Source organism: Notamacropus eugenii, chromosome 4 (genome assembly GCF_028372415.1).
Source record: "Notamacropus eugenii isolate mMacEug1 chromosome 4, mMacEug1.pri_v2, whole genome shotgun sequence".
NCBI lineage: Eukaryota > Metazoa > Chordata > Mammalia > Diprotodontia > Macropodidae > Notamacropus > Notamacropus eugenii.
The window spans coordinates 151763906-151789753 of NC_092875.1; the positions used below are offsets into that span (position 1 = coordinate 151763906).

General features: G+C 36.2%; 2 protein-coding genes across 6 annotated transcripts in view; both read left to right on the top strand.

The window, feature by feature from the left end:
• RGS22 (regulator of G protein signaling 22) overlaps positions 1–1617 on the top strand; it is a 175768-nt gene extending 174151 nt beyond the window's left edge. For all 5 annotated transcript variants that reach the window (XM_072606883.1, XM_072606885.1, XM_072606882.1 and 2 more), the window contains one exon: positions 1426–1617. The gene's annotated coding sequence lies outside the window, so the exon portion shown is untranslated. The remainder of the gene's footprint in view (positions 1–1425) is intronic.
• Positions 1–25848, top strand: part of COX6C (cytochrome c oxidase subunit 6C) — a 100192-nt gene that overhangs the window by 54233 nt on the left and 20111 nt on the right. The window lies entirely within an intron of this gene.

The following is a 25848-nucleotide window of genomic DNA, read 5'->3' on the forward strand; positions in this document are numbered from 1 at the left end:
GATTTCTAAACAAATATAATGTTTGACTAGTCTAATCAAATTTATAAATTTTATATGGCCATCTTTGTGAATTGCTATACAATTATTTTAATTTTGTGTAATCTGTGAAATAATGTTCTCTCTTTTTATTTATAATTTTTATTATTATGATGGCAATTTTCTGCTTCGAAAATGCTTTTCTAAAATGTAGCAGAGACCTGACTAGGTATTTATTAGGAAATTCTAATTACACTAATCTAACTCTACTGTTAACTAATTCTGTGACCTGGGGCAATTCATTCAACCAGAGTGGACTTATATTTCTTTTTCTATAAAGTAAGATGATTGGAATTGATCTTTGTTTCTACCTCTAAAATTGTATGATTCTGTTGATATTATAATATTGGAAATTATGTGAGCCAAACATCTATAGAATTTTGTTCTATTTGCTTGATATAACATGATTAATATGTATGTGAGTAGGTGTCTAGCATCATGAACTGCAAATCAAAAAAAATGTAACAAAAAATGCTCTTATGCTTTCCTAGAATTAAACTTTTAGTATGTATCAATGCAGCAGAAAATGAAAGGTCTGTTGGACAGTTAGTTCTTTGGTTTTTCTGTCCACACAGTTAACTTTCTCTTTACATTCTGCTTAAAGGGCTACCCAGAATAATTCTACTCCCTATGCATTTTGATGACTTCTATCACCTTCTTACCTAAATGACTCAATACTGTCTTAAATATTTATTAATAAGATCATACGATCTTATATATCTATTAATAAGATCTGTTAAGAGTTATTTTTTGCCTTTGTTTTGAATTTGATTAATCTTTTCTGGCATACATTTTAGTCTTTGTTGCCAACAGAAGAATAGAAAGAGCATATTTTCAAATTATAATTTGTCTCAAATGCAAATTTGTAAAATTATTCCATCCATGGATCTTGTTAAATGTGTCTGTAAGCAAGAAATGTGTTTTGTTTTTCATTTTGGGAACTATTCATTTTTAAGGCTGTCAGCAGAAAAGAAGAATGCACTTAATAGATTTATGATTTTAATTGGAGAATTTTTTTTATCCACTAAAACGATTATGGGCAAGGTCCTTTTGTGCCATATGTGTTTGAAGTTCTTTTCTTGGCAAGAAAATGTTTTTTAAATAAGAAAATTATCTCTTCCCAGAAAAGTATCCTTGCACACAGAAAAGCAATCATTTTATTAACAAGAATGTGAGATGAAACAACAATTGTGCCAAGAAGGAACAAATATTGTCATGCAGAAGACATGCACTGGTGTGCAATAATTTATGCATTATTGCCATTGAGACAATGAGATTGCCATAGATTGCCAATAAAAACAAATATGCTGTAGAAAAGCTCCTATAAGTACTAACTGTTAAACATATTGTAGAGGATATTTTGTTGATATCTTCATTGTTACATTTCAGCTGAAGAATGGAGGTTTTAATTCAAATGTAATTCAGCAAAGACCGCTGGATGGCTGTGTGACCATTGTAACCACCAACAAACCTGATTCATTTGCGATGAGTCCAAAAGTTACAAAAGCTGTTTCTGAGCTCTTGTTTGTACCCACCATCATAAGATTACACCAGAATTAAAACATGCAGTACTTGAATTGACTTCAAAGACTGAGCTTACACTTCTAGCTAGTTCGGTCGTTTTTATTGATTCATGTTTTCCATTTGGCTTCCATATCCTGTTCTTACTTGATGCCCCTTCTAGAATTTCATTTACAAATCTTACAGCCCTGGTTAGACACACAAATTAATACCGCGGTGGAGGCTGTGGATTTTAGCAGTCTCTTACCTCCTGCTTGGAAAATATTGCTGTTTTTCCATCCATGTCTAGCACCATATTGAACATGACTACATGCATCTTAAACTTTACTCTAAATTCATTTAGTCAAAATACATTTTAGGAAGATTATTTACACTGTTATCAATTGCCAGTACAATTCATTATGAAGTTCAAACATGTCCATACAGAAGAAATAGGAGAATCTACTAGTTCCTAATTAGACTTTTTTCCCCAAACAAAGCAGGAAAGTAAAAAACAAGCCCATTTTATAACCCCAAAAAGACCAAGTAATGCTTAGAGCAACAATATTGAAGCTAAAAAAAGAGATGATTCAGTGGGTTTTGTAATTCCCTTATGAACATGTTAATTAAGTGCCAAATTTTGGCTTCCTATTCCTATATATAGGTCTTACATGTCTACAAAGGCTGTCATGTGAAAGCATCAGAAGCCAGATTCCAACCTTTTTGCTTAAATGATGTGGTCAAAAGTAAAATACTTCACTGGAATTCTAACCAGTGCTTTTAAAGTCAAATCAGAAACTACCTAAGTGAAGTGAATATCAGAGAAACATCAGGGAAAATCATAGCTCCCCATTCTACTGATACCATGATTATAGTGATTTTACAAGTATTTTTCCTTATGAATAATGTGGGTTCAGTCCAAATCAAAAAAGTTAGCTGAGTGCTTACATCATATCCAGAATTTGCTGGGATTAGAAACCCTTTAAGAAGTTGAGGGATACTTTGAGAACCATACTTAAAACATCCCGGGAGAATCATAGGTTCATTTTTTCGAGGTTAGCTAGCTAGTAAGAAAAGATTACGCCAATATTCCAAGTCTCCAATACTCCATAAAATGCACACTTAAAACCCCTCCTTGTTCAGGAGGCTGACCATGGCTAAATTATCTGACTTTGTATGCCCAAGGAAATGGGGACAGTTTTTTGACAGTGTGTTGAGAGAAACCTAGCTTTACTAACCACAAGGTAACTTATTATCTAGTCTCATTTAAATGAAAGTTTTATGTGTTAACAATAAACTGTGGTGAAGAACGTACATCTCCACTGCTAAGCATTTGGGGAATATGGGGTTAAACAGAGAAAAGATAACATAATAAATGTACCTTAAGCACTGCCTGACATATTTAACACATGTATATGTGAGCACAAAGGAATGGGAGGCTGTTTCTAAAATAACAGAGAAAAAGATAATATACAAAAAATACATAAACAGCTTAACTAAAGTTTTTATAACAAACTTTTTTTAAAAACTGTAATAATGTTTAACTCTAGAGCTAACATTTAATAGAAAATCTGTCTTATTGGACTTTCCCCTAGAAAAAAGTTCTCAGAATTTCTTATATTTAAACTTAAAAAAAAAAAACACCTATTACATAGTCCTTCAGTTGTTTTTGTATGTATGACACTTATTATTTTACAAATCAGGAAGTGAAGGAACCAAAAACACTGACATGGCTTAGTCACATCCCTGTCTGAGAGAGTGGCAGAATCGTGGCAAGAACACTTAGCAATCGGAATGTCCAACCTGTTGCTTCACTTAGGCACAATGAATCAACTCCAACACACATCATTAGCCACTGCTCCCACCCCAAGTTTCTCCTCAAAAAGACTCTGGTACACCATGTGTGTGCTCTCTTGAAGTAGGAAGTAAGAAGAATGTCTACCTTCTCTCAAGATCTCATGCCACCTCTGTCTCTCACTCAGTCAGATAGCATCAAGTAAGCATTTTCTCCACCAAGGAAGAAAACCTTTGTCAATGACACAGGCTTGAACCTAGGATTATATCATCATCATCTTCTTCTTCTTCATTTCAATCATATTTCAATATGTTTGGGATCTGTGATCTCATGGCCACCTTCAGAGGCCTATCATCATTGTACTCCTTTTCCAATATCTATCTCCCACTCTAATCCTCATAGGGGTTCAGGCTAGACTTCCAGGGAAGGGAGGACTCACTTTGTGATATTAAAATACCTAAGACTGGACACTCTTCTTCATTACCACACCTTTCGCCCTCAAAATGAATCATCCCAAGGTGCAAGAATTCCCACTTATATCTCTGTCCATTTACAAAATGTAGACAGATAAATACAGACATGATGATTTGAGGAGAACTAGCATCTGGGGGTATTAGGAAAGGCTTCACGTAGGATGTGGCATATGTGCCCAGCACTGAGCAACCTCTCCTCTGAGGTTAATGCCATTTATATCTATCACCCTATCCAGATTCTGGTAGTAATTATGAATAATAATATTTCAGTCATTCTTTCTCCTTGCTTAAAGTATTCAATCAGATATGGTTCAGAACTTTCTCTGTTGCATATGGCTATTTATTGATACATCTCCCTCATTAGAATGTGAACTCCTTGCAGGAAGGAACCACATCTTTGCCACCTCAACTCTTGGGACAATGCCTTGAACATAATAAGTGTTAAATTAATGCTTGTTAATTAATTCATAGGTTGATCCAAGCCAACTTAGAAAAGGCCATAGGAGTTAGATTTCATATTTGAGGATTTCAGTATGTTGATATACACTCAAATATACTGCTTCTCAGTTTACCTGCACCTGTACCTGCACAGTGTACCTATAACTTTTGGACCTGCACCCCTACCCCATCTCAGTTGTATACAAGATGGGTAATAACCTTTATCTCATCACCCACATGAGATCTACCTTCAAAAGCAAAAACTCTGAAATTTTTTAGCACCACCGCCTCCAGTTCATCCATCTTTCTGCACTTCACATCCCCTAAACATATTTGTCATCTTCACTCCAACTAGTAGTCACACCATCCCACTTTATTTTCCAGGAATATCCCCCTTGCTCTGGCCTCATTTTACTCCTTTTAAAATCTTGGCACTATAGTTAACCAGATCAACTTTATTTTGGCCTCTTATCTACCCATAAGTCCCTTGAGCCTTTATCCTATAATGGTCATTGTTTTCCACATCAGATTTCTGGATTATTCCAGAGAGGATTATCCATCCTCTCTACTCCTACTCACAAGCTTTGAAATACCACTGGAGTTGTCTTAAAACCATACTGACTGGTCCACTACAAATTTATGCTATCTGATCTCAACTGAGTGCTCACTGCTATATGTCAACATTTTTACTTTTCCCTGAAGGACCTTCAATTCTCCCCACGACATCTCTTCCAAATCTTTTTTTGCTTAGACCACCTGTACCATCCTACTCTTCCTCTCAGCAGAGGACCTCACCTTATATTTTACCATGAAAATTGAAGTCATCCATCAGGACTTCCTTCCTCTTTCCCCTTCTGTAACTCAGATCCACTCAACATCTTCCCCCCAATCTCTCCTCTTTTTCCTTTAGCCTCAGAAGAAAAGATCTTTCTACTCTCCAGTGCCAAACCCTTGACTACTTCCCTTCATTTTTTCTTTAGAGGTTTGTCCTTCCAAATATCCCCTATTTTTTTATGATCTTTCATTTCTATCTCCTTGTTCCTTCCATAACTGCCTACCTCTTAGATCTCTTCCAGCCTTTAAAAATCTTCGCTTAAACTTTTATCATCAAACCCAGCTATATGTCTTCATCCTTCATCAGCAAAAGAAGGCATATTTGTTTCATACATTTGCTTCATAGTTTACTGAGAAAATAGAAGCATTTGCTATGAGTTCTTTCATTCTTTCTCATTATATGTCTCAAAAACCTTTTGATATCCCATTCTACTTTACTCCGCTCTCAGATGAAGAGAAGGGCCTTCGCATTGCCAAGGCTGTGCCCTGTACTTGTGCCCTTCATCAGGCTGACCCAACAATCATACCCTTTCTCCAATCTCCTAATCTATTTGCTAATTCTCTAAAGTTTACTAACATGCTCAGGTCTCCCTCATCCTTAAAAAAACCTTTAATGAAAATTGAATGGGAATAGAAAGGAGTATATATACCTTGTCAGATATACATGACAGCTTCACAAAAATTGACCATGTATTAGGTCATAAAAACTTCACAAACAAATGCAGAAAAACAGAAATATTAAATACATGCTTTTCAGATAAGAACACAGTAAATTGCATTCAATAAAAAGCCTTGGAAGCATAAATTAAAAATAGATTGGAAATGAAATAATTTAATTCCAAATTTTAATTTAATTTAAATCCTACTTTTTCAGTAGGTAAAAGAACAAATCATAGAAACAATTACTTTAAAGAGAATGGCAACAATGAGACAATAATACTAAAATTTGTGGGATGCAGCCCAAGCAGTTTTTAGGGGAAAAATATGTCTAAATGCTTACATCAATAAAAGAGAAAGAAGAGATCAATGAATTGCATGTAATTAAAAAATTAGAAAGAGTAGAAATCTAAAATCTCCAGTTAAACACCAAAATAGAAATCCTGAAAAAGTGTATATAAATAAAATTGAGAATTTAAAAAAATTCAGCTAATGAATAAAATTAGGAGCTGGTTTTATGGGAGGAAAACAGAGAAAACATTGGTTAATTTGATTTTTAAAAAAAGGAAACAAACAAATTACCAGTATCAAGAATGAAAAAGGTTGAATGCATCAACAATGAAAATGAAGTTTAAGCAATCATTAGGATCTATTTTGACCAACTTTATGCCAATAAAATTGACAATCTAAGTGAAATGAATGTATATTTACAAAAAATAAAAATTGTCCAGATTAACAGAATAAGTAGAATACTTAAATAACCCTATCTATCTTAGATAAAGAAATTGAATAATATATAAATGAGTTTCCTAAGAAAAAAAATATCCCACAAGATGGATTTACAAATGAATTCTACCAAATATTTAAAGAACAATTAATTCCAATACTATATGAACTACTTAAAAAAATAAGTAAATGAGTGCTACTGAATTCCTTCTATGACATGAAATATGGTTTTGATGCCTAAATCAGAAAGAGCAAAAACAGAAAAAGTAAGTATAGACCAAATTCCCTAATGAATATTGATGCAAAAATTTTAAATAGTAGCAATGAGATTACAGCAATGCATCACAAAGATCATACATTATGAACAGGTGGGAATTATATTAGTAATGCAGGGCTAGTTCAATATTAGGAAAATTATAAGCATAATTCACAATATCAATTAGAAAACAAAAAATATTATATGATTACCTCAATAGACATAGAAAAAGCTTTTGACAAAATACAACACTTATTATAATTGCATATATACATTATGACATTTCTATTAAAAATCTTCGAAAGCATAGAAATAAATGAAGCTTTTAAAAAATGATATGTAATATCTATCTAAAACCAACAGCAAGCATTATCAATAATAGGACTAAACTAGAAACCTTCCCAGTAAGATCGGGGGTGAAATAAAGATGTCCATTATTACCAGTATTCAATATTGCACTAGAAATGCTAGCTATAGCAATTAGACAAGAAAAAGAAATTGAAGGAATAAGAACGGGCAACAAGGAAACAAAACTTTCAGCCTTTGCAGATGATGTGATGGCTTACTTAGAAAACGATAAAGAAGCAATTAAAACACTTGTTGAAATAATTAACAATTTTTAGCAAAGTCGTAGGATATAAAACAAAGCCACATAAATCCTCAGCATTTACGTAAACAACAAAACACAGCAGGAACAGATAGAGAAAATCCATTTAAAATAACTACAGACGATGGAAAATACTTGGGAGTCTACCTGTCAAGACAAATGTAGAATAAGATGAACACAATTACAAAACACTTTTTATACAAATAAAAGATAGATCTAAACACCTGGAGAAATATTAATTACTCATGGATAAGCTGGTTCAATATAATAAAAATGTAATACTACTGAAATTAATTATTCCATTTCATACCAATCGACTACCAAAGAATTATAAAGCTAGGAAAAATAACAATTCATCTGGAAGAACAAAATATTAAGAACATCAAAGGAATCAATGAAAAAAATGTAAAGGAAAGGGGCTTAGCAGTACCAGATTTTAAACTTTTTAAAACTGGTAGTCATCAAAGCAATCTAGTACTGGCTAAGAAATAAAATGGTAGATCTGTGGAATAGGTTAAGTACACAATAAACAGGAGTAAATAACCATAGCAATTTAGTGTTTGATAAACCCAAAGTTCCACTCTTTAGGGGCAAGAACTCATTTGACAAAAATTGCTGGGAAAAATGGAAAGCACTTTGGAAAAAACTAGGCATAGACCATACCATATATCTCATACCATATATCAAGATAAGGTCAAAATGGATACATGATTTAGATAGAAAGGCTGATATCATAAGAAAATTAGGGAAGCATGAAAAATTTTACCTATCAAGCCTATGGCTAAGGGAAAAGTTTATGACCAAACAAGAGATAAAGAAGATCATAGGAAGCATAATGGATAATTTTGATTACATGAAATTTAAAAGTTTTTGAACAAACAAAGCCAATGCAGCTAACATTACAAGAAAGCAGGAAACTGAGGGAGAAAATGTACCCTAAGTTTTCTCTAAAGGCCTCATTTTTCAAATAAAAATATATATATATGTATATGGAATTGAACCAAATTCATAAAAATAAGAACTATTCCCCAGTTGATAAATGGCCAAAGGATATGAACAGGCTGTTTTCAGATAAATTCATCAAAAGTATAGTCAAATGAAAATTTCTAAATCACCATTGATTAGAGAAATGAGAAATAAAACAACTCTGAGGTACCACTTTATATATATATATGTGTGTGTGTGTATACATATATATATATATATATCAAATTGACTAACATGACAGAAAAGGAAAGTGACAAATGCTAGAGGAGCTGAAGAAAAATTGGGACACTAATGCACTATCAGTGGAGCCACGAACTGGCCCAAGCATTCTGAAAAAAATTTAAAATATGCTGAAAGAACTATAACCATGCATACCCTTTGGCTTAGCAATTGTCACTACAGTTTGGGTCTGTATCCCAAAGAGATCAAAGAAAAAAAGAACCTATATGTACAAAAATATTAATAGCACCTCTTTTTGTGGTAGTGAAAAATTGGAAATTGAGAAGCCCATCAATTGGGAAATGAATGAATGAAGAAGTTGTGCTTTATGATTGTGATGGAATCACATATTGTGTCCTATATGAAGTAATGTAAAGTGAAGTATGCAGAACCCTAAGACACTGTACACAGTATTATAATGATGATCAACAGTGAAAGACTTAGCTACTCTGATCAACAATGATCCAAGAAAATTTTGAAGGACTTAGGATGAAAAAATGCTGCCCATCTCCAGAGGTAGAACTGATGGACTGAGTGCAAATTGAAATATAATTGTTTTGTTTAATTTTTCTTCCTTTTTTTAATATGGTTAATATGGAAATATTCTGGGTTTTCATATGCATAATTGATATTTTGTCTACCTTCTCAATGGGACTGGAGGAAGGAGGAGAATTTGGAGCCTCCCCAAAATTTTAAATGAATGTAAAATATAATTTTTAAAAAAATCTTCATTGACTCTACCATACCAAACTGTCAATCTCTATTTCCTCCTTTTCAAAGCCAAAGTAGAAGTATCTATTTACGCTCCTTACCTCCATGACTTCTCTTCTCACTTATATCTCCATCCCTTGTAATCTGACCTCCAACCTTTTCAGTGATTAAAACTGCTCTCTCCAAGGTCACCAATGATCTCTCAATACCCAAATTTAATGTCCTTTTCTTAAACTTTTACCTTTCTTGAACTTCCTGTGTTCTTTGACACTGTAACTCATCCTCCCTCCTGTATACTCTCTTCTACCTTGTTTTTGTAACACCTGCTGACTTTTGATTTTCTTCTGTCTTGTCTGACTGCACTGTCTCAACTTTTTTTTGTTATCAGATATCTGTTTCCCATCTAACTCTGGGCATACCTCCAGGACTACGTTTTGGACCCTCTCCTCTCTTCTACATTATTTAGGTCACCTTATCAACCCCTATGCATTTAATTACCATCTCTATGTAAATGACTTCCAGATCTATATATCCAGACGTAGGCTCCTCCTTTTGCTCAAGTTCCACCACCACCCACTGCATTTTGAACATTTCTAAACTGAAAATCTTATAGGCATCTCAAGCTCAGTGTTTCCAAAACAACTCATCTTTCCCCAAAAACTGTTCATTCAAATTTCCCTATTTTGTTGAATGTCATATTTCCCATTCACCCAGGTTTGCAACTTCAAATCACCCTTGACTTAACCATTCTCCCTCACCCCACACATCCAGTCAGTCCGCAAGTGTTATTGATTCTACCTCCACTTCTTTACACTTGTATGGCCACCATCCTAGTTCAGGCTCTTAGTAGCAAGGAGGAATTTCAGAGTTCTGTATCATGGAGGTACAGAATTTATGGATGATGACAAAATCAAAGGTATGAACACATCTACTTGTGGCTAAGGTAGAAAGAAGGTATAGGTGTTGAGAGTTGGGGAGGCTGATGAACTGGGAGACCAGAGTGTTTGAAGAGGGTCATCAACATATGTATTGAAGTGGGTTGGCATATAGAGAAAGACCAGGATCTCCATTGTGTCAAAGGCATAAATGAAGGTGTCTGCAGTACTCTTGTTGCTTTGGCAGCCGTTCTATATCACAAACGTTGGGAACCATTTGCTTAGACATCCCTTTCCCCTACTCTTGAATCTGTGAGGACAGAAAATAACTCCAAGTTCTCACTCAAACACCAGAAAAGAAGGGAGAATTGGTCAGGTCTCTGGGTCTGTAATATGATGACTTGGTTCCCAGGGCCTAAACTGAAATTTCCCAGGGCTAGAGAGCAGAAACACAGGAAAGCAACTGAGATGTGAGAAAATGGATGGAGAAGTCTGGTGCCCCAGTCAATGTTGGATCCATCTCAGACCTGACATTTCCACTCCAGATCCCTCTGAAGCCTTCTTCACATCCTGACTCCTGCTCACCATGGTACTGCTTCCCAGTCCATCTGCATGAGCTGGTGCATCCCTCCCTGCTTCCATCTTCTAGGTCTTGAATAGTAATCAAATTAATACTATTGCTCCTGAAAAGGACATGTCAGTTAGTGGTCCTGTGACACCACTCAGTATTCCTGTTGCTTCCCTGACCATCATCTTTCTACATGTGCTGTATCCCCCTACCAGAATATAAATTACCTGAGGGTAGAGATTATCTGGTTTTTTATATTTGTATCCCTTGGTCCTAGCACAATTCCTGGAACATAATAAGTACTTTAAATAAATGCTCACCCACCCATTCATCCATCCATATTCAGTGTCAGTTCCTTTGCTTCATGTCCTTGGTCAGGATCCAGGAGGTGAGAGGCCTGATGTATGAAGCTATGATCCAAGGTGGAGCCAGGCAATAGAATTAATTTGATTATGGGACCATATCCATCCATGCTGTTATGAATGGATGCAGTGTTGCAGTGAGTTGCAAAATGAGAAGAGAATATGTCCCCAAGCCTATTCCTGGAGCAGAGAGAGGAACAGGGCATTTGTTCATGAGGTCAAGTCACAAGAAGTTTCTTTCCTACCTCCTTAGCATGACATTTTCTCTCCAGGAGCCTGGAGGTTACATTCCTGGGCCTCAAAAAGATGTTGAGAAAATGTTGGGAGGCATAAATTACAACACTGTAGTATACCCTGGTCTATGCCCAGCTCTGCATGTCCCTGAAGAAGGTTTCAGAACAAGATAGAAAATAACTTTTTATCTTTAACCCTTTTGTTGTACTAGAGTAAAACACTCATTAATGTTAACCCTACAAAAGAGACATAGAAGCTTCTTTATGTATGATATGTAGATATAGAAATATAAAATCACTGAGATAACACTAGAAGTTTTCCCAACAAATATAGTAGTACATCAAGCATACCCCTTACTGTGGTCACTTGTGACATAGTTAAGGATCATTTAACAAGCATTTATTAAGTGCCTATTGCATGCCAGGCAGTATGCTAGGTAGGCACAGGAGACGCAAAGACAAAAAATTAAACAGACCCTGACCTCAAAGGAGGAATTCAATAATTAAGGGGAAGAAATGCTAGTGATAAAAACAATGAAAGAAATTAAAATACATAAACATAGGCCCAGAGGTCAGGGGAGAAGATTTACTTAGAAAACCTTATAGAATCAGAAAAATAATTGTCAATAGCTTCAGTAAAGGAGGTTACCAAATAACTCACAAAATTCAACAGAATTTCTATGTAGCAATAATAAAATTCAGGAAGAAATAAAAAGAAAAATCTTATTCAAATTAGCTACAAAGATAAAATATCTGGGAGTCAAGTCTACCGATAAATAATATGTGTATAGATAAAAATTAAAAACACTTTAAAGAAGTAAAAAACAAATCATTAGAATCTTTTGACAAATTACACGCTACCCAAAGTGATAAATTGAATGAATGAGAAGTTAACAGAAAAATATAAAACATCCAGATGAGCAGAATGAAAAGTAGAAATTTTAAATACCCCAATATCTTTTAATAAACCAAAAATTTTAATAAGCCATAAAGGATCTTTCAAAGAAAAAATTCTAGACCAGATGGATTCCATCAAACATTCAAAGAACAATTATTTTTAATATTATATAAAATTTAAAAATAAGGAAAAAGGGATCATGCCAAACTTCTGTGAGAAAAGTATGGTCCTGATATTTGAACCATAGAGATATAAAACAAAGGACACTAAATAAAAAGAATTCTAATGAATGCCGAAGTACAAATATTGAATAAAATATTACTAAAAGGATAATAATATATTAAAAGATTATACTTTATGACCAGATAGCAATGATGAGTTGGTTAAATATTAAGAAAGTGAATAGAGCTTTGTGCCTAGAGTCAGGAAGTCCTGAATTCAAATCTGGTCTCAGATATTTGCTAGGTGTACGATCCTGAGTAAGTCACTTTACCTGTTTTCTCAGCTGTATTTTCTCAACTATAAGATGGAGATAAAACTAGTATCTACGTCCCAGGGCTGTTGTGAGGATCAAATCAGATAATAATTGTAAAATGCTTAGCACAGCACGTCATGCAGCAAGTACTATAGAACTGTTAGCTATTATTACAATAGACAATAATAATACAAGCAATAAAAATCTCCTTTATAGCATAGAAGCATAAAAAGCTTTTGATCAAGTATAATGCCTCTTTTGGTAGCTAGGTGATGCAGTGGATAGAGTGCCAAGCCTACAGTCAGAAAGACTCATCTTCCTGAGTTCAAATGTGGCCTCAGACACTTCGTAGCTGTGTGACACCCTGGACAATTCACTTAACCCTATTTGTCTCCATTTCCTCATCTGTAAAATGAGCTGGAGAAGGACATGGCAAGCCATTCCAGTATCTTTGGCAAGAAAACCACAAATGGGGTTATGAGGAGTTAGACATGACTAAAACAACCGAACAATACCAATTTATTATGTTTGTACCCCATTGTTCCAGATCAAAGTAATATAACGTACATGTTTTATTTTTATCATAGAAGCATTAGAATAATATCATAAGCCTCAGTAGTGGTCAAAGGATATGAATGAACAGTTTTGAAAAGAATTTCAAAGTATTCACAACCACAGGGAACAATGCTTCAAATCACTATTAATAAGAGAAATTCAAATCAAAACAACCCTGAGTTTTCCCCTTATACCCTACATATTGGCAAAGATGACAAAAAAATGGCATCAATCAATGTTGGAGGGGATGTGAGAAGATAGGCACACTAATTCATTGTTGGTGGAGCTGTGAAATAGTACAAGCTTTCTGGACAACAATTTGGAATTATGCAGGTAAAGTAAATAAACTATTCATGCTCTTTGAAACAGAGACTTCATTACTGGGTTTATAATACTCTAAGGGAACCATCAATAAGAAGATAATCCCCAAAGACACTAAAATATTTGTAGCAGCAAAGAATTGAATACAAAGTAGATGCCCATTGGTTGGGGAAAGGCTAAACAAACTGTGGTACATGAATGTTGTGATGGAATATCACTGTCAGGTCAGAAATTATGTGCGTGATCATGAAGAAGATTGAGAAAAATTGGAACAATTTTCATGAACTGATGCAGAGTAAAATCAGTAGCCCCAAGTAAACAATACACAGTAACTACATCAATACAAATGGAAAGAACAACCACACAAATAAAATCAAAAGTAAATGTGACAAAATAACATAGATTAAAAAATAACTCAGAATGAAGAGATGTGCAAGGACTCCCCCAGCCATCCCTTTGTGGATGGGGGAGGTCCACAGGTGTCATAGGGCACAGGTTTTCAGACTTTTTCAATATATTGATCAGTTGTACCGAATTTTTTTGTCTTTAAAAAATACTATTTGAGATATGAGATGGCTCTGGGGGAAAGGGAACAGTAAAGAGAAGGAGAGTGATGCTGGAAATAGTTGTGATGATATAAAAAACAAGATCAAAAAGTTATTACAAAAAAGAATTTCACAAGTATAAATACCTCAACTGTTCATCTTTGGCACACATGTCGAAGTTGTTTGTCCATCATTTTCAAATGACATCATGAGGTGATGTATTGATTCATGTGTGAACTGGATTTAAGTGAGGCAGAATGGCACAAGGTCATCAGCTTCTCTCTTCCAGAGTCACTGAAGTCCAGTGCCAGGAAAAAAGTCAAGACAATTAGCAACGGAGGGAGATGCAGAGGATGACCTTGGCACCTTTGATGTCTGAGCAAGCTCAAAGCGCTACACAACACCTGCTTAGCCACCTTCCTGGCTCCTGGGACAAATTGCTCTTATCAGCCCATTCCATAGAGAAAAGTTTCACATACTTGGGGTAGACACATCCATAATTCACCAATGGATTTAAGCCCTGACAGTTTCCTTCAACCTGGGTTAGCCTGTCTGCTGACCTGGTTATTCCGGCCACTGCAATGCTACAGCTTCTTAGAGCCCCAGGTGAGAGTTGAGTGCCAGCTAGACGCCAAAGATGGATGAGGAGCCCTGAAAAGGGTTCAGCAACCCTCACACCAGTGGTGTCAGTCTTCCTGAATACCCATCATACCTCACCTGCTGAAGTAGAGCCTCATCAATTGTCTCCAACTGAAAACTTGTCATATATTTGTCCTTATGTTGAAATGCAGGGGGGTTTTCTTAGTGTCTCTTTAAAAAAGGAACAGTCCCAAACCCCCTAGATTATAATTCTGTAGATAGTATTTGTCTGGAGGTTTTGATTTGATTCAGCAATGTTTGAGCCCAATGGCACATAAGTTTGTTTCAGACTGGTGGGAGCAGAAACAGTGAGATTCCAATGCTCTTCCTTCTTAGGTCTCCAAATTCAAGAGGAAAAGATAGGACTTTGGCTTTCAAGGAGCCTGTTAAAAAGACTTTCTGTGCATGCTTAGTGGTTATTAACTGATGAATTGACTGATGTTGACCTGGCTCGTAAGTTCATCTGTGTAGGAAACTCCCAGGGAGGAACTTCCTCTGTTAATGCAGATTAGAGCCTTTCCTGTATCTTTGAGTCCTAGAGAGTTTCTTGGGACACTGAGAGGGAAGACACCTACACAGGGTCACATCTGCACAAGGTCATACAGCCAGTCTGAGTCAGGGATGGGATGTAACCTCAGGTCCTCCTGACCTGGAGGTCAACTCTCTATTCATAAGGCTAAACTGCCCAGCTAACAATAGCATACCTAAATTATCAGAGCTCATGAATACTCTAGGAAGGACTTATCATTAGATGTCTGTATTTTCTCTCCATAAATCACAGATTTTTAGGAAATTTTGAAAGTTATTTTTACTTATACCTTAATCATATCATAGTAAAACTATTCTGTATGTAAAAGCAAGCACCTCAACATACACAGGAGGGCCTGCTATCACAGGTTCTTTGATGTTTTTCTAAAAAGAAAGCAACTTTTGGGGGGTCACCAATCACTTTAATCAAGCACATATATCATTCACTTAGTTCAGGGGAAAAAGTCAGCAGCCTGAACTTCAGAAAAAATGCAGAGAAATCTAAATCAACAGACTTCCAGCTGTCTGACATAAGCAACACATACATCATAGATCAACAGACAGATCCAACTGTCTGACCATTGCACATATATGGTTACCAGAGAGAGAAGTAACAACATCCGGGTTTTCAAAGCAGGGCCATTCATTAGCAGCTGCGCAGAATCTCATCTGATCAAACAAACACTTCCAAAAAGTAAGCCCCAAAGTAAAACCCTACATCAAAGACTTCATACACTTTTCAGAGCCAGAGGGCATCACAACCTTTGAGAACCAGTGCCTCACTAACAGAAGGTGTAGGCCTTCCTACAAATCTTCCCAGGCCCATTATTGGGTGGAGAAGATCTTCTGTAATCACATTATTCAATCAGAAGCACTTGACTATACTAAAACAAAAAATGCATTATCAATACACAGTAAGCTGTAGATTAATAATTTATAAATCAATAGCTCTTTTCATATTGGAAAAATTAACTCAGTTATTTGTGCATGCTTCAGAAATGATCATGCTTTGTATACAAAGTAAATTATTTGTTAAAATCTTGAAGAAATACGTAATCCGGTGGGAAAAAGCACTATCTGGAATCAGAGGAAATGGATTCAAATCTTGCTACCACCTGGATGTCAGGGTGGGAAGGTCTTTTAACCTTGCTCAAACTCATCTGCCTAATATGAAGAGGTTGGATTGCATGGCCTCTGAAGTCTCTTCTGGCTTTAGATCTATGATCTGATGAAAGGATATATTGTACCTAGGATAAAAACACTTCAAGCTCTAGAGCAGAGGTTTCCAAACTTATTTGCCCTATCCCCTTTTCAAAAAAAATTACTCAGCATCCCCCTGAAAAAAATCTGCTTTCTTTAAACCTTTAATGTTTTTTTTTAAATTGTGTCATTTCAAATATATATACGTACATATTTTTTCTTTAAAATGACGCATGTTAAATTTAATAATTTATTGTAAATTTGTGGTTTTCTTCCTGCGCTGAAATTTTGAGGATGAAATACTGCATCATCTAACCATATAGTCTCCTATTGTAAACAAGTCTTCCTGATGATGTGTGACACGCTGGCCTGCCAAGACTTGCTTGTTAAGACCTGTCAGCAGACTTGACCACTGATTGGTTATAGCTTGCATATTGTGTGTTTATTTGGAAAATAATGTAATCACTATGACTTTAACTGTTACAGAGCAGATGAAACATTTATGAATGGTTTTTCAAAATTTTCTTACTTTCTATTCTTTCCTTATGCTTCCACTGTCTGCTTATTTTTACTCAATACCACCCCAATTGTACCCAAGGTTACTACCTCCCTCTGGATCATTCCAGAGATCATTCCAGGGACATAGAATCACCCACTTTAGGAACCTCTGTTAGAGTTTGCAAATTAGGAAAAATTGAAGCAGTTGGTAAAGGTAGAACACTGGTCTTGGTATCAGAAAGACCTGAGTTCTGATCAAGCCTCAGATACTTCCTAGCTATGTGACCATGGACAAGTCACTTCACCAGTGTCTACCTCATTTTCCTCAACTGTGAAATAAGGATAATAATGGTACCTATCTTCCAGGGTTGTTGTGAGCATCAAATAAGATAGTATTTGTAAAGTTCTTAACATAGTGCCTGGCACATAGGAGGAACTGTATAAATGTTAACTATTAGTTACTTAGGTTTTTGTACTTGTAAATTGAAATTCACTAAGTCTCATAAAAATATTTGTGAAATTCTACAAATAGAGTATTATTTTGATCACTATATTAATTTGGCATATGAAATAGATGACTTTAAAAATTAAATTGGGTTATTTGCACTATATTTGTTCGTATTTTTATCTAAATCAGAAGAAATTCGGTTTAACAAATCTGTACTTGGCCATCACCTATAACATTACAGTTGCTCTGGCTTGAAAAATGATCATCAATGATAAAGTGAGGCTACATTTGAATAATTAAGTAGCTACCATTCTACTAATTATAGAAATGAAGCATTGTTTTGATTTAATTTTGTTTTACTAGCTCCCTGGAAAAAGTTTTGGCTTATGCCTGAACAGGATGTTGAGAACTGAAATAATTTAGCTCAAGTGTGTACACCGCCAATTAAGAAATGGATTTCACTGGCCTTCAAGGAAAGGACTTCTATGCACAATTTGTTAGTTATCATTTCTGCTTGCTTATTAACCCCAGGAAAGGTGGAGATGACTGTTTAAAATACATAATGTTCACATTCATGTCAATGCAGGCTTATGGGCTACTAATGAGCCACCCTTGCTCTTGCTCTTTTAATAGAGAAAATTTTCTGTTTTGGGGGTTGAACAAAGGATTATCTTGTTTTAGTTACTGGGCTTCTTTGTATATCTATTTGGGACTGTGGTTCCTGATTTCTTTGGCATTAGAATATCATGGAGAGGAAGAGCTATTTTTTTTTTTTTATCTATACCCAATCTGAAAAGTTGTTGACTATAGAGCAAGGGTTTCCAACTGGTTCATCCCGATATGAGAGGCATAATGGTCAAGTGGAAAAATCCAGTCTCAGAACTAGGAAGACCAAGGCTTGAGATCAGCCTCTAGAAATACTGATGCTATACCCCTGGGCAAGTAAGCTCTTGATTCTCTGGGCACTTAGAAGATTCTTAAGCTGCAGAACAATTGCCAGTCAGCCTTCGTAAAGGAAGTTTCCTATACCACAGCAGTCATGGGACTAATTTTAAAAAAAGAGACTCAGGAGTAATCATCCACATAAGTGTCCTCTAACAATTCAATTCAGAAACAAGTTCTGTAAGTAATCAGTAGACAGACCTTCAAATACAAAGGAAAGAAAATCTGAATAACAGAAGACCAGAAAAGTTGCAGGCTACAAAAATAAGTCCTCAAAAATCAATAGTATTTTTATATATAATAATAACTAAGTCCAAGAAGCAAAAATAGAAAGGGAAATACCATTCCAAATAACTACAAAATACATAAAATATCTGGGGATCAAACCTGTCAAAACACACACAAGATTTGTCTAGATTCAATTGCAAAATGTTCCTTAAAGAAATAAAGAACAATTCAAATAGCTAAAGGAAGGTCAGTGCTCATGGCTAGGTCATGCCAATTTAACAAAATAAAAATGACAATACTTCCAATGTTAATTTGTATTTTTGATACTATACTATACTAATGAGAACTTTATAAATGATAACATAAATGATATAAATGATAATAAAATTCATTTAGACAAACAATATCAGGGGAAACGATGAAAAGAAATAGGGATGGAGGGAGAATAGCACTTCCAAACCTCAAACTATATTATAAAGGAGCAGTCATCAAAACTCTCTGGTTAAAAAATAGAGAAATCAGCAGAACAAACTAAAGAAGAAGAGTCAAAAACAATCATACTCAATAACTCAGCGTTTGATAAAGTAGAAAATATAAATTACCTACCCCCCCCCCAAAAAAACCTTCTTATTTGATAAAAATTGCTAGGAAAATTTGAAACAAACAGAAATTGGACTTAGATCAACCTTTATACCATCTTTCACAATATATCTGAAATAGATATGCAATCTTAATATTAATGATCAAATTATTTTTTAAAAAAACTTGAAGAGAAGCAGATCATATACGTCTTACAGCTGTGGGGCGACGTATTCTTCACCAAATAAGAGATAAAGGCAATGATAAAAAATAAAACAGATAACTGATTACATAAAACTAAAAAGCTTACACACAGGCAAAATTAATGCATCTAAAATAAGGAGGTGGTTGAATGGTTATAAAAAGTCTTTGTATCACATTTCTCTGATAAAAGATTTTCATTCAAAATATATGAACAATTAGTGTATGCATGTGTGTGTATGTGTGTGTGTGTATATGTGTGTGTGTGTGTGTGTGTGTGTGTGTGTGTGGCTAGTAATTGTTCTCTAATAGGTAAGTGGTCAAAAAACATGAGCAAATAGTTCTCAAAAGAAGAACTTCAAAAGATTCACCCCCACATGAAAGAATGCTCCAAATCACTAATAATGAAAAGAATTAAAAATCAAAACAACATTGAAGTTTAACTTCACACCCTATTAATTGGCAAAGATGACAAAATTTGATAAAAGTCAATGTTGAAGGGGTTATAGAATGATAGGCATGCTAACATATTATTGATGGAGCTGTGAAATGATACAACCATTTTGGAAAGCAATTTGGAATTATGCAGATAAAGTGTCTAAAATGTTCATATTCTTTAAATCAGAGACTTCATTACTAGGCTCTTACCCCAAAGAAACTAACACCAAGAAAGTCCCCATATATAACAAAATACTTACAATAGTTCTTTTTGTAATAGTAAAGAATTGGAAACAAATTAGATGCCCATCAATGGCAAAATGGCTAAACAAAATTGTGGTTTGTTAATGTAACAGAATAATACTGTACTGTACAAAATGATGTATGTGATGAGTGGAAACACGGAAAGATCTATATGAACCAGTGCAGAGTAAAGTCAGCAGAGTCAGGACAAAGTTCAAACAGTATCTTGTAGCAACAGTGAGGAGGCATAATGGCAACAGTGAGACAAGGTTATCTAGTGACTAGACGTCCTTTGATAGCAGGGCTTCATATCTGGGTCTGTTGGTGCTTGCCCGAACTCAGGGACAGTCAGTTCCGTGATTTAGTTGCAGCAGAGTTCATCCAGAGGACAAGCACAAAGGATTGTTGTTATGCCAAGCTCAAGGTACAGCTTGCTTGCTGGTCCTTAGCTCTGGAAAACAGGGTGTCTCCCAATAGTAAAAGAGAAGCGTGGTCTTGACATGGAGATCTTGACACAATCAAGCAGCCTTTAGGGGAAATTTTATATCTCTAAACACTTTCATCAATAGAAGAAGAGACTGATGAACTGGAAATTCAACTAAAAAAACAACATAGAAAACCAACAAATTGAAAACTCCCAAATACCAAAATATAATCCTAAAATCGAGATAAGTAAAATAAACTATTAGCTAACTTGATTTTTTAAAAAGAGAAAAAATAAAATTATCAATGTCAAAAATGAAAAAGGTAAATTTACAACCAATGAAGGAGTCAAAGAAATTACCAGAAAAAATTTTGCCCTGTTATATAGCCCCAAAATTGACAAATGAAACTACATGGATAAATATTTACAAATGAAACAACCTCTGTAACAGGTTGGCTGGCTACAAAGTCTCCTGGTATTTATAGTTCTTCCTGGTTTGGGAAAAGGGTAATTGAGATCAGTCCTCAAACAGGATAGGGTGAAGGTTTTTCATGACTATAGACAGTAGTTTTGGGTGGCTCTCAAGGAGAATGAGAAGAAAAGTAGGAGTTGTCCCATGGCAGTGGCAGGGCCAGGGAAACAGTAGTGTCATATCTGCAGTTCCCTTCTGTAAGACCATGAAAGATAGCCTCTATAAATAGGCATGTGGTAGGTATGACTGCGTGTTTTATCACTGGCACTGGACACTGTAGCAGAAGCAAAGAAAGATACAAGCCAGGTGAGAGGAACAGACAGATCCTACTCTGCCCCAGCCTTATCTCCACTGTTATTCTTAAATTTATTCTATTAAAGAATATGTTTGTGAGATTTAACATTATTTCTTATAAACATCTGTGACTGACCCTGTACTTATGTTGTTGGATGTTCCTTTGTTTGCACTGAGGGTGCAATGGGAGCCAAGCAGGAGAGAAGGATCTTTCATAGTGCCAGGCTAGGAGCTCAACCCCTACCCCATTTGTTAGAGTTTTGCTGTCTAACTAGAAGCATAAGCACGAGCTTTTCATAACTTCCCTGATAAGGGCAAAATTACTATTAATCCAGGACCTATTTTATAAATCTGCATCATAGACATGAGTCAAGGTTACACAAAAATATAAAAAGTTCACATTTACTGAACAAGGAACAGAGTACTTAACCCAATTTCGGAAAAAGAAACAAGCCATAAATGAACTCCCAAAGGAAAAAACTCCAGGCCAGATGAATTCACAAGCAAATCCCATGAAACATTTGAAAAACAATTTCAATGCTCCATAAGACTTAAATATGTTTCATGTCTAGTTTTCCTAAATGAGGGTGACAGAACCCCCAGTCTGTACTGAATATGCAATATGGGTATTGAGTATAGAGTATCCCATTGCACCCACCACAGGAAAGGTGCAAAGGACTCGCAGGAGCCCATGAACAAATACAGAAACATAATGTGCTCAAAAAGTCCATTAGACTCTCCCCACTAGGCAAGGGCACTTCGGGAAGTGTTGAACAAATTCCTCCTCTCAGTGACCTGCATTGCCCAAGCGTCTCATAACAAGAGTGAAATTGGCAAGGTCTAGATCTCTTGCCACCCATGCCTAGGCTTTGGTCCCCCAGCTTCCAAATTTAGGAAGTTTCAGTCTCTTAGGAAATCTCAAACATAGGCTTGCCCCCAAAGCTGAGAAAATTTACTTTCCATATCTTACTTCTCAGGTCATGTGCAACTCTGCTATTCAGGGACTCTGGTCTCTGACCTAAGCTTGGAAGAGGAAAGAGAAAGATAGAAGTCTGTAAGGAACTAAAGTCCCATCTCAGTTCACCTGGCACACAGGTGGCACTTAATAAAAGTTTATTGACTGACTGATTGATTGGCCAACTAATGCCACTGACTCAACCCACTATCATTGTGCTTCCTCCCCCCTTCAGAAAGAAATCATCAGCTGAGAGTCATTTTAGTCAGTGAGTAGGAGTTTGAGGGTATTAACTAAGATGGGCAGCTGCAGCACAGCAGATAGAACATGGAGTCTGGAGTCAGGAAGATTCATCCTCTAAGTTAAAATCTGGCCTCAAACACTTACTAGCTGTATGACCCTGGGCAGGTCACTAAGCCCTGTTTGCCTCAGTTTCTTCCTCTGCAAAATGAGCTGGAGAAGGAAATGGCAAACCACTCTAGTATCTTTGCCAAGAAAACCCCAAATGGGATCACCAAGAATCAGACACAACTGAAAAGTGACAGAACAATGAAACTGAAAGCAATAAGATGGGGAACATGGATGAAAGTACTTGAGTCATCTATTGACATAGCCACTTATCCGTTCAGTCACCCTGGAGAACAAAGAGGAGTCACCTCTGTGCAGTGAGAATATAGACCATGAGACCTTCTTAGGATCATTGGTTCTTTGTGAAATGATGCAGTCTAATAAAGGATGTGCTGGTCAGTATTTAACAACCAGGGCTGTTAAGTTTAATCTGCATTATGAACATTTTCCTTATCACTTTCTTAAGTCTAGGGATCAACACAACAATAAACCAACTTGCAAAGGTGGCATGATTGATTTTTTTCAACTCCACCCCACTTAAAGTATGTGGTAAGATATCAATCAATAGATTTAAATCACATGCCTAAGATGAAGTATGAAATGTCTTTTCAACTGTAATGGCACTGCACTAGAATTGTATTTGGATAGGTTAAGGAAACTTGGCCATGCTTCACAGATCATCTCTAAATTACCTTTTTTTTTTTTTTTTTTTGAGGCAATCAGATTTAAGTGACTTGTCCAGGTTCATACAGCTAGTAAATATCTGAGGTTGGATTTGAATGCTGGTCCTCCTGATTCTATTCACTGGTGCTCTATCCACTGCGCCACCTACCTGCCCCATCTGTAAATTATCAAATGAGTTGAAAAGAGATTGACTTGAAAGACTGGAGCTAACCTCCCTGAAAGAGAAACGCCTCAGCTCTGGTTTCAGCCTAGGTTTTTTTGATTTAACTCTTCTGGTGGAAGAAAACCTTACAAACTTCAAAGGACCTGAGGATAGTGGACTTCCCACCCTCCCTGTGGTGGCATACTGTTTTTCTGGATTGGCTGATAGTAGTGTCTGCACTGAGAACCAAGGACAGACTGGATACAGATTCACCATGCTCAAGGGAAACTTTCCTTAGCACTCCACAAATGGGAAAATAGGCTCTTTGCCCTATGTGCTCTCTAAGCTGAAGCCCACTTTCCCTGGACTCTGTATATACTGGTAGGAGATTGTCAAAGACTTTTAGAGATATTTTTTGTAGATATATGTACATATTGTTACATGTTATTTACATATGTAAACATAAGTTGTTCATGTTGATCATCACTGTTCTGTCTTCACCACTTTTATTGTCATTCTCTTGCTAAGAATTTGATTATACTTTGTTCTTGGTTTTTGTTCAAAGTAGACTTCAGAGGAAAGGGATCTCTAATCTGACCAATACGGCAATCTGCATTTAGCACCATTATCCACAATGACCTTGGAGACAGTCCCTTATTCATTTGTTTTTATTGTTGTTCAGTCATTTTGGTTGTGTCTGACTCTTTGTCACCCTGTGGCATTCTGTCCATGGAGTTCTCCTGGCAAAGATACTAGAGTGGTATGCCATTTCTTTCTGCAGTGAGAAACAGAGGTTAAGCCCAATACTGGCCCACTTAGCTGCCCTTTTAATTGGTACTGTGATATTTAACTTTTATGGAGCTATTCGAAGTATCCAGAAAAATTCGGTTATGATAATGCTGGATTAGTCATCTGAAAACCTGAATTCTAATCCTGGTTCTGTGACTGAATTAACTACATTGTCTTAGACAAATCACTTTGCTGTCCCAACTTAAGACTACTCACCAGTAAAATGGAAATAATACTACTTGTCTACCTTGCAAGATACTTGTGAGGGTAAAATATCATGGTGTATGTGAAAATGTTTTGTAAACTATCAAACACTATGCAGATTGATTGTAGTCCTTTGTTCTCGAAGAGGACCAAAATGACATTACCATGATAAAGTCAAGTTTCAGTGTGTCCAACTGTGGCTGATCAGACCAACATGAGCACAGATAATCTGCATGAACATTTGGGATGGATACTCCAAATTTGCCCATCCTACATTTCCTTTGTGCTATTTCAATTGTGCTTTGTTCATAGAGCACCACACCCTTTCTGATGTGGGCACTCCATCCTGAGCTGTCCTGTGCCAGTGTCTCCCATATCGCACAGTCAATCCAAAGTTCTTGAGAGTGTCCTTGTATCATTTCTTCTGGCCACCATGTGATCTCCTGCCCCATGCAAGTTCTCCATAAAATAATCTTTTTGGCAAGCGTACATTTTGCATTTGAACAACATAGTCAGCCCATCGGAGTTGCACTCTCTGAAGCCAAGTTTGAATAGTTGGCAGTTCAGCTCTAGCAAGGACTTCAGTGTCTGGTACCTTATCCTGACAGGTGATCCTCAGTCTTCTTAAGACAGTTCAAATGGAAGTGATTTAGTTTCCTAGCATTGCACTGGTATGCAGATAGAAGGGATTTAAATACCATAAATCATGCAGTCACAGGGCTGGGGCTTTTTTTTCATTTTATTCAATTTTTGTCTTTACCCAAGGATATATTAAGGTTGTACCTCAAAAAATTCCTAGAATCTTCAATCCATCTTTGGAGTCCTAGAGTTCATGAACTGGTTCGTGAGCCTAAGGGGACTCTGGAAACAGCCATGTCCTTCCAAGATTCTCCCAGTCTCATCAGTGCTGTGAGTAGAGAGAAGAGAGACCTGAGCCCTAATAGAAATCCTTAAGTAGCTGCTCTAGTCCTAGAGGCATATGTGTCCCTGATATTCTAGATGTTGGTCTGGGGGTATCTGGAGTTAAAAATTACAAAGCAGGAATTACTTCCACCCACCTACCCCTGTGTTATCCTCCCATTCCTTCATGCAGGTAGGTAGCCTCCCCTAAGTCAGTGTAGGAGGAAGAGGTGAAAGGCGAACAACTGAATGACAAGTCCCTTAAACTCCATTTTCCTCTTCTGTAAAATGGGGATAATAACAGCAAGGCCTCCGGGGGTGTTGTGAGGATCCAGTGAGATAGCCTTTCCTTAACCTTCCAGAGCTACATAAATGCTATTGATTCTCTTTTTCTTTCTCTCATTCCAAAACTCACTAAAACTGAGAGGATTGTAAATGTGAATGTATCTACCTTGTTTTGCAGGTCCACAATCTGGATTTCCAACTTTAAACAAGTCCCTTGTGCCTAGGCTAGGACTATGGGAACGTTTTAAAAGAGCCACAAAGCCTGGCTTCCTTAGCACCTTCTTCTTCTGTTCTACTTTCCCAGTGTTGAAGCCAGTGGACATTTTGGCACAGGGA